This window comes from Mytilus californianus, unplaced genomic scaffold (genome assembly GCF_021869535.1).
Source record: "Mytilus californianus isolate M0D057914Y unplaced genomic scaffold, xbMytCali1.0.p SCAF_10, whole genome shotgun sequence".
NCBI lineage: Eukaryota > Metazoa > Mollusca > Bivalvia > Mytilida > Mytilidae > Mytilus > Mytilus californianus.
In genome coordinates this window covers 26,807,870-26,817,189 of record NW_026262582.1, presented here as the reverse complement: position 1 = coordinate 26,817,189, position 9,320 = coordinate 26,807,870, and the positions used below count along the sequence as shown (strand labels likewise).

At 33.4% G+C, this 9,320-nt stretch overlaps 1 long non-coding RNA gene across 1 annotated transcript; it reads right to left on the bottom strand.

The window, feature by feature from the left end:
• Positions 1-6,545: 6,545 nt before the first annotated feature.
• Positions 6,546-7,882, bottom strand: LOC127719057 (uncharacterized). The gene is made up of 2 exons (XR_007990140.1): positions 7,549-7,882; positions 6,546-6,915 (listed from the first exon to the last, which is right to left on the bottom strand). It is a non-coding gene; the product is annotated as an uncharacterized LOC127719057 (long non-coding RNA).
• Between the last annotated feature and the right edge of the window lie 1,438 nt (positions 7,883-9,320).

Genomic DNA, 9,320 nt, shown 5'->3' with positions numbered 1-9,320 from the left:
AGTTCATCTAACTTCTTGGCAAGTTTATCTCGCAGATTAAACGGTACCGTCCTCATAGGCTGAATAACGGGTTCAGTATCTGGGTCGATTGGTATCTGTAACTGAAATGATTTCAATTTACCAACTCATTTAGAACACTCTGGATACTTGTCCTTAATTGTTCCAGATTCACTGACATTGTGAACTAGCTGCAACACACCTATCTGTTCTGCTGTATTACGACTTATCAAAGCCTGGCCTTTGCCTTCAATAACAACAAATTCAATATCATTTAACGGTTCTATTGTCATGATTGTTACATTGTACAGTGGCTGTAAATATTCCTGTGATTTTCAATGGTTCCTCACTACCATATGCGAATAAACTCTTCGTAGACTTGGACGAAACACATTTCACACGGTTATCTTTCAAATAATTCCATAAATTTATTCCCATTATGTTACAGGATGTTCCGGATCCTCCCGAATCAATTACCATTTTTAAATCCACATTCCCAATATTGACAACAATATTTTCACACACGGAATTTATCCGATTTACACTGAACATGCTGAATACATATTCCTCATCATACGTGTTGTTCTGTGGTTGTTCAGCAACCATGACGAATCTTTCCTTTCTTCGACTTATCCTTAGTTTTACAAAAATTTTCGAAATGACCAACGATTTTACATTTCCTGCATTTCTTCCCACGAGCCGGACAGCTCTGGTCAGTCCTAATGTGACCTTCACGTCCACAGCTGTAGCACATTGATGTACATGTAGACTTGTTACCAAAATTAAAACTTTTGTTACTAGAATTAAACTTTTCCTCCCATACTGTTTACCTTTTGACTGTATCATGTTGACTTGACCTTGACCTTCAATTGATTTGCGTGTCGTTCTGAATCTTCCATAGCTTTTGCAATACTTCTCACATTTGCCAAAGTTAGTGTCCTACCTTTCTCAAGCAGTTTACGTCTGAGATGGTGACTTAAACACTTATCAATAATTTGATCCCGTATTATTTCATCAATTGCATTTTGATTGCCGAAATCACATGTATCAACTCTCTGTCGAAGACGCGTTATATATTGTTCAATCGTCTCTGAAGAAGACTGAGTCATAGATCGAAAAATTGATCGTTCATAAGGGACATTTGAAAGTGGTGTAAAATAAGCGTCTAGAGCACTCACCGCCTTTTCATACGCACATTCTCCTGCACCTTCCGGCAATGTGAAGACAATGTCCTGTATATTCATTCCGTCTGTGTGCAATAATAATGCATTTTTTTCTTCTGCATCTGTCACTCCTTTTCCCGCTGCAAAAAGTTGAAACGCCCGAAGCCATGGTTTCCATCGTGCAGACATTCCTGTCGACTCAGAAATGTCAAAATTCTGTATTCCGTTAACATCTGGCAGTAATACAGTTCCCATATTGTAAAACAATCTTTGTTTATCCTCGTCGCCAATTTAAATATAGTCTATCACAATAAACACTCGGATTAGACCAAATACTGGAACACAAAAAAACACCATTCAAGGTACATTATTTATTATCTATCCGGAAACTCAGGATATTGCATAACACAGTACAATGGGAAATAAGCAGCTTACATAATTTGTTCCAATATATAACAGAGTTATCCCTCTTTCTATACTGATACACTAAAGCATATATAGCAAACACTACAGAATACATTGTGATTTGTAAACGTCATACGACGGAGAAGAAAATATGTTATTGCTGCGAAATGTTTGACAATAGGAAAATTGAAATCATCACGTTTGCATATTCTAGTTTGCATTTGTCCCTCTGTGTCAGTGTCGGGGAAAACATCAAGATATGAAGCAAACCTTTTACTTTAGTAGTATCCTTAAAACCAATTTCACTGGGATGTATGAAATTTAAGTACTCATTCAAATACAAGTATGGGTTGTTGTTAAACAATGTTTTATTCAAATTCAAATATTACATCACCTAGATCTATGTGCATTTCAAACATTAACTAAGTATTCTTTTTTGTGTTTGCAGTTTCTCTCTATGTACTAAAGTTTTTGCCCAAAAAATTCGAAAAAATAAATTTCAAAAATCATCATTTAAGTGCCTTTTTAAAAAGTAAGAAGTGAATTTTGTTCCCAATTCAGGTTTATTGACTCATGTGTATGTAGGTCTTATCTTGCTGATAATTTTTGCTCTTTACCGATTCCTTTTATCTTCTATTGATTGCCCAACACATAAACTATTATTAAAATTTTAATTGTAATAACGCCTACAAATAGTAAACTGACAATATCTGCATGTTGAATGATCTATACATATCATGCATATTCAATCTAATGCTGCGGATCAATTCTAATGTTAACAGTTATTTAAATATGTACCATTGTTTTGACTAAAAGGGCTAACATTGCTATTTGAAGTTTCTCTGTATTTATTATTACTTTCAACCTGATAAGCAAACACTTAATATACAATTGCTAAAAATTGTCATTTAGGGACAATTATAAGGAGCCAACCACCGATTTCGGATTTGTTACTTTATTATAGATATTAGCTTGCTGGTCATTTTTGTTGCATACAGTTTCTGTTACAGTTTAAAGATAAAAGGAAATAATGGAGAAAAAAACATGGCAATGTGTGCTCTAGAATGTCTTTTAAAAGTATCTATCATAATTTTCAAGATAATAAGCAAAAACGTATATTGATAAAAAATCATTTGGGACAAAAACTTTTGATATAGTATAAGAAGTCGTCTGACAATTCTTGACATATAGACAATTTGTAGTTTTTTTTTGCGGATTAATGTTTGCTATTGAAAGTTTCTTTCCATCTTTTATAGTTTTCAATATAATAGGCAATTATAAAAAACTGGCAAAAATGGTCCATTACGAACAATAACTCACATAAGGTATCGCCTGACAGATTCGGTGTAAATGACAGTTGTTAGATCTCAACATTTTGAACATTTTTGTCACTGTCAAATTTCTGTATCTATAGCTGGTTTTCAAAATAAACTACAAAACTTGTATTTTACCCTTATGTTATATCTAACGCAATATTCGAACATGTTGCTTGACAGGAGGGGTCATCTGATACATTTGTAAAACTAGATACCCCAATAATAATTGTGGTAGTTTATTTTAATTGACCCAGTTAATTCAGCGTAGAATATTTTGCAAAAATGACGGACTTTCGACGACGGACGCCGATTGATGACATTACCTCATTGGACTCTATGGTTCTGTTGAGGCACACATGGAGTGAAACAAATATTGTTATGCTAGCATTTAAAAGAAAAAGAATGAGATCTGATAACAAGGTAACACTTTCCTGCTATGCTTTTATAATCCGTAATACGAGATAGATGTATAAAGAAATATATAGTGCATTCTGTGTGTATCACGGAGTTAAAATGCAATTGGGAAGTCAGGACAATGAAACACTTACATTATGGATTATCCAATGCTGATAGCGAATGTTGAACTAGGTAGCAACAATTTTAATCGTTCTTCATCATAAGTTTGCCAGGGAAATGTTTTGAGGTATGAGTAGCTAATCTGAAAGGTCTGTAATTATGAAAAACAAATTAACTAACAAAAAATATCACAGACAGCAACCAATGACAACCACTAAATTACACACTCCTGACTTGGGACAGGCAAATAGCGAATGTGGCAGGGTTCACCATGTTTAACTAAATATACCTCCCCCCCCCCCCACCCTCAGGAAATTCTTTTGATTTAAATATGTTGAAACACATGCGGATTTTTCTTAGATATGCATTGAGGCAATTCTTCAGAAAGCAAGCTATGAAATGTATACCCATAACTTGAATATAAGACCTCTACATTATGGTTGAGATGTTGCTTTCAACAAATTTCTTTGACGGAAAGATCATAATAAGAATCAATGTATGTCAGCGCACAACCATAATATAATCACGCAGATTTTGAGATGAAATGTTTGACCTCATTTAAAGCTCCAAAAAACAATAAGTCAGATTTTCATAAAGTTATTGTTTTCATCAGATCCTCCGGTTTAGTCCTGGAGATAAAGTTAATGATATGTGATAGTCGTTGTGTTTGATTAACATTTTAATAGCTAAAATACTCTTCAAATTTGAGATCCATTGGATATTGGTCCAAGGTCATGGATTCATTGATTGTATATCATGTCTTGCTAGGGTGTGCGAAAGATACATGTATGTGATCTTCCAATATTTTCATAAACATGTACATGTAGCACCATGGGTTTTTCAAATTGCACTGTATTAATAAAATTATCGAACAATACTTATTATACACTTCATTATAAAATATATTATATAGTACAAAAGGCCCTTGGGTAAACCTAGTAAAGTTTTTATACATTTTTGAATTTTGAAGTATATACATTTGTATGACTGTAATTTTCTATTTCCCTGATGATGCAATTGTATGAAATTGAAACTGACATATGTACATTAATACATGTAAGATGATATACAATGTGTAAAGATCTAATTTTGTTTTATATTCCAAATACTATATAAAAAATGTGGACCTCGGTGGCCGAGTGGTCTAAGTAGTCGAACTACTATTTCACTAGCCTGTCAACACTGAGGTTGTGAGTTCGAATCCTGCACGTGGCAGGTGCGATCGACGCCAATCTTAATTGGCACTTTTTTACACTGGTAATCATCAAAATCTAAAGTACGAAATTTAAATTTCAATCGTTCAGGTTTTATTGATATAAAATAATGCTTATTTCTAACTCAAATTCATCAAATGCAACACTTTAAAGGCTGGTCCCTCTACGGCTATCTTTTCAATTCATTTTTATTTCTTTAGTTCTAACAGCTTTGGTACAATTTGATTTTATTCTTTTAAAAATGTATGCCTGTTAACCTAACTATACGAAACATTGGCCGTTTCTCATTTCTATTCGAATGATCTGTTAGTTGATCAACACATATGCATGATGAGTCTCATTGCTTATGTCCACATTTAACCAGTGTAAACACGACTAAACTCACATAGCCAAACAGATGCTGAATCTATTTATTTTATTTTTGGTATCATTTTCTCTGCTATGATATTCTAAAGTATAGGTTTTTTTATATCTTGCATTAAATTCAAACTTATTTTTTTACGTTGAAATATTTGCTCAACTTTTACTTTTATCTGAATCTTTTAAATTTTTAAATTGACCTTAGGAGTCTAGGCATAATGAAATCAAATTCTTAATAGACACGTTACGAAAAGGTATATACTCGATGCTGAGGTTGACAAATTATACTTTAAATGCGGGGACTGTGTCAAAAACATTGATTATCCAGGTATCATACACACGTTTTGGTTCATCCTAAATTTTTTTTTAATTTGGAACGTCTTAGTGTAGCATTTTCTGATATCAATGATTGCTTAACGTCCAGTTGCAAATATTTCATGCATATTCAGGACGAGAACAAATAAACAAAATACAATAGAGGCCGTCCGAAATAAAGGTCGGAGAATTTTTACTGCCATTTGAAAATTAGGATATATTTGATAGGGACTTTAATTTTGCCTTGCATCAGGCATTACGGGCCTCTCAAAGTATTTTGCAAGGCTTTAACGTGCACAGCGCGTGGCACTTATTTCACACGAGGCACCAGATCTAACGTCACCTTCTGGCTGAACATGGCTGCATACTTGTACATCTCGCACAGCCAAACGGACACCCTGCTTTTTAAAATGTTTTACTTACTTACGGTCGGAAGAAGACAAAAGTGACCATATTGTTATTCCCAAATTACTCGGAGGTAGGGGGATTATAGGACGGGAAAGTCGTACATTTGTGCGGGTGAACGGGAGTTGAGGATGGGATTGATTGTAATGCAAGTATGCGCTTCTATATTGATGAAATTTACAGAGTATTAAAGTAAGTTTGATAATTTTGTCACAGATCATGGAAACGTTCAATCTGTCACTACATAAAATCCGCACAAAATTTTCTTTCTGGTTGATTTTTCTTCGAATGTCTCCATTATTTTAAAGGCTTTCATTGACTTTGAAAATTTTAAGCGCCCTATTTTAAGCTGTAAAAGAAGGACTAAAGATACCAGAGGGACATTCAAACTCATAAAAAAGAAAATAAACTGAGAATGCCATGGCTAAAATGGAAAAAAACAAACAAACAAATAATAGCACACAAGAAACAGCATAGAAAAGTAAAGACTAAGAAACACAAACCCTACCAAAAACTTGGGGTGATTTCATGTGCAAGTCCAAAACCTGCTTACAGTATGGCGATGTTGGTGATGGCGGGCGGGCAGGCTGGATTTCTAGTAAAAGTGGTTACCTAAAGTGTGTAATCAATTCCTCCTACAGTTTTCAAGCCAGATCCATGACACTTTAAAGGGAGGTTGCACATATATTGAAGTTGTGCACCTACCCTTATGGAATTGTTTAAGGAATATTTACATTTCATATTTCAAATATTTAAATATTCAGCATATTTGATTTTTTTTAATCATAGGGCTGTCACGGATGGACGAGAGCTGACTTAGGAGTTTGTACTTACAGATAATAAATGACTACTACTTTAAACAAAATAACAATTTAATTAGGTACAAATTTACAAATATAAATAGATGAAATCAAATGAAATAATACTGTCAAATGTTTAATGAACTGTTCCTTCTTCTTTATACTAAACTATGAAATCTGGATAAACGATACTACGGAATTTTACGTATTTGGTTTTCGGTAACTACACAAAACTGGCCCAACATAAGCGGTGTACACATTACGGCTGCCCTATTGTCTAGACTCGACTCCAAATATTCTATGTTGCCAAACTATTGATGATAAACACGGAACGCCGCACTGTCAACAGGTTTCACCACCATCTGTACTATATCTCCATACTTTACAATACAAAACTACATACACCTAGCCCGCAAACTGGGACCTATTGAAATACATACTGTACGTTAAGATACAATACTATACTTAAGAAATATACATATGTTTATGTATTACACATGTCGCATAAATAATGACAAATACTTAGTACGACTACTTATGTTCAATCTATAGAAGATTATAGCATATTGAATAATGCATTACTTATACACAAATAATTACGGCATATCGTATAATGCCTTACTTTACACAATACAAACTACGGCATATCGTACAATGCCTTACTTTACAAGTCACATAATTGACTTTATTGTATACTATCATTATACAATTACTACACACAATATACAGCTTTTAACGCTGAATATACATTTATGCTTATACGTTGCATATTACTTTACATACTTATGGAGATACATACATCATTGCATTATCGTACGCAAACGTTCCTAAAATACCAAACAATTTCGATACTCGAATATTTACTACAGCCGGAAACATATAACCGTGTTAAACTTTCATTATAATGAACATTAATTAGCTTATTACATTTATAAAATAGCAATGTCAAAAATTACAATTACAATTGAAATAATTATTCTATATTTGCGTTGTTGCAGAAAACTGAACACTTTAGAACGAATAATGATTAAATAAATAAGAATAAATTGAATCCTACCTCAGAAATCCAGTGTGTGTGTCCACGCCACATTGTAAACTAACTTTATACAAACATTTCTGACCACACCTTGACTCGTTAAGGTGTTACCTGAGAGTGAATAGTCAGCTCATCAAATACAGGTATCACTGTTACTCAACCCGTTCGACAAGTTTACAGGTAAATGCCCAAGTAAATAGTGGACACTACTTAATTAATTAGATGTAAAATGTGGACATGTATTATACACCGAAGTCTGCAGAATATAGCATTTATAAGATACTGACGTTCTGCAAATCGAAATAGAATTAACAACCAAAATAACAACATATATGTGAGTAAACAAAGTCACCCTGTGACAAGGGCTCTTTACAAGCATATCAATCAATTTACAGATACACACAACACAATATCATTATGATTATAATAGATCATTCTTAACGTTCTGTGCAAATCGGCCATATGAGTCTTTGAACTATTTTTTTTGCTTATATTTTCTTCTTTCTGCCCGTGAATAAGCTCTTAGTTTTAGTTTTTTTTAAACGGAAATTATAATTTTCCTACAAGCTTTCCTAGAAGTTATGGGCAAATGAAAATGCCAGAATATGGTTTCTTTAACTTTTTGAATGCTCCAGTAAGGGATCAGGATGGCCCTACCGTTTCAAACGGATCAGAGGAAAGATCGAAAAAAGGAGCGTCAAGCATGTGGAAGGGAAATTAAGAGACAAAGAAAAAACCGTGGACAAAAAACAAACACTACGCAACCTCACACTGAAACCAGTGACAAACGAAAAACACCTGCGGTCTTTGTATAAACTATACAGACATTATCAGATCTTTTCTGCAACTACAATGCATCATGTTTCAAGTATCTTGATTAACATGTATATATAGTAGGTCTCGGTTGGATGAAAAATATTGATCCTACATAGATCAAATGAAAATTTCTTTCTTGATTACCATATCAGATGTAATGAAAAGAAACCAATATTGCAGATATTTTCACGAGAAGGTATTAAACATATATGTATACGTTAGATTGTTTGAAGGGTTTAATGAGGGTTCGCGGGGGACTAGAGGTGTCACATTTGGTAATTTTCACATTTTTGACGAAAAATCACGAAGTTTCAACCTCCAGACATCAGCAAAATATATCCTAAATAAATCTAAACTAAAGGCCCGAAAGAGCCTGTCTCTCACCTAGGTTTATTTACATCTTCAACATTGTAGACTACTGTTTACAGTTTCTCTCTATCTTATTTACTTTTTGTCCAAAACACAAAAGAGGGTAAAAAAGAAATTGTCATTTAAGGACAATTACTCCTATCTACAAATTGTTTTGGAAGAATTTGACCTGATTGTAGATCTTGTCTTGCTGTTCATTTTTGTTTTTTTTTAAAGTCTCTTTCTATCTTTTATAGTTTTCAAGATAATAGGCAAAAACGCCAAAAATTGGTTAAAATCATCATTTAAGAGCAATAACTTCAAAAACCAGTCAACTGAAGAATTCGGCTATTGGATGTATTCTAAGATCTTGTCTGGCTGATCACTTAATATGCTGTTTAAAGTTTCTATCTATCTTTTGTAGTTTTTAAGATTTTAAGTAAAAAAGCAAAACAATGGTAAAAATTGTCATAAAAGGGCAATAACTCTAACAAGGAGTCCATTGACGATTTTGAAGTTCTTGTATGCTGATCAGCTATGCTGTTCAATGTTTCTCTCTATCTATAATTATAGTTTTCAAGATAATAGGCAAAATGGAAAACAAGTAGTAGAATTCGTCATTTTAGTGC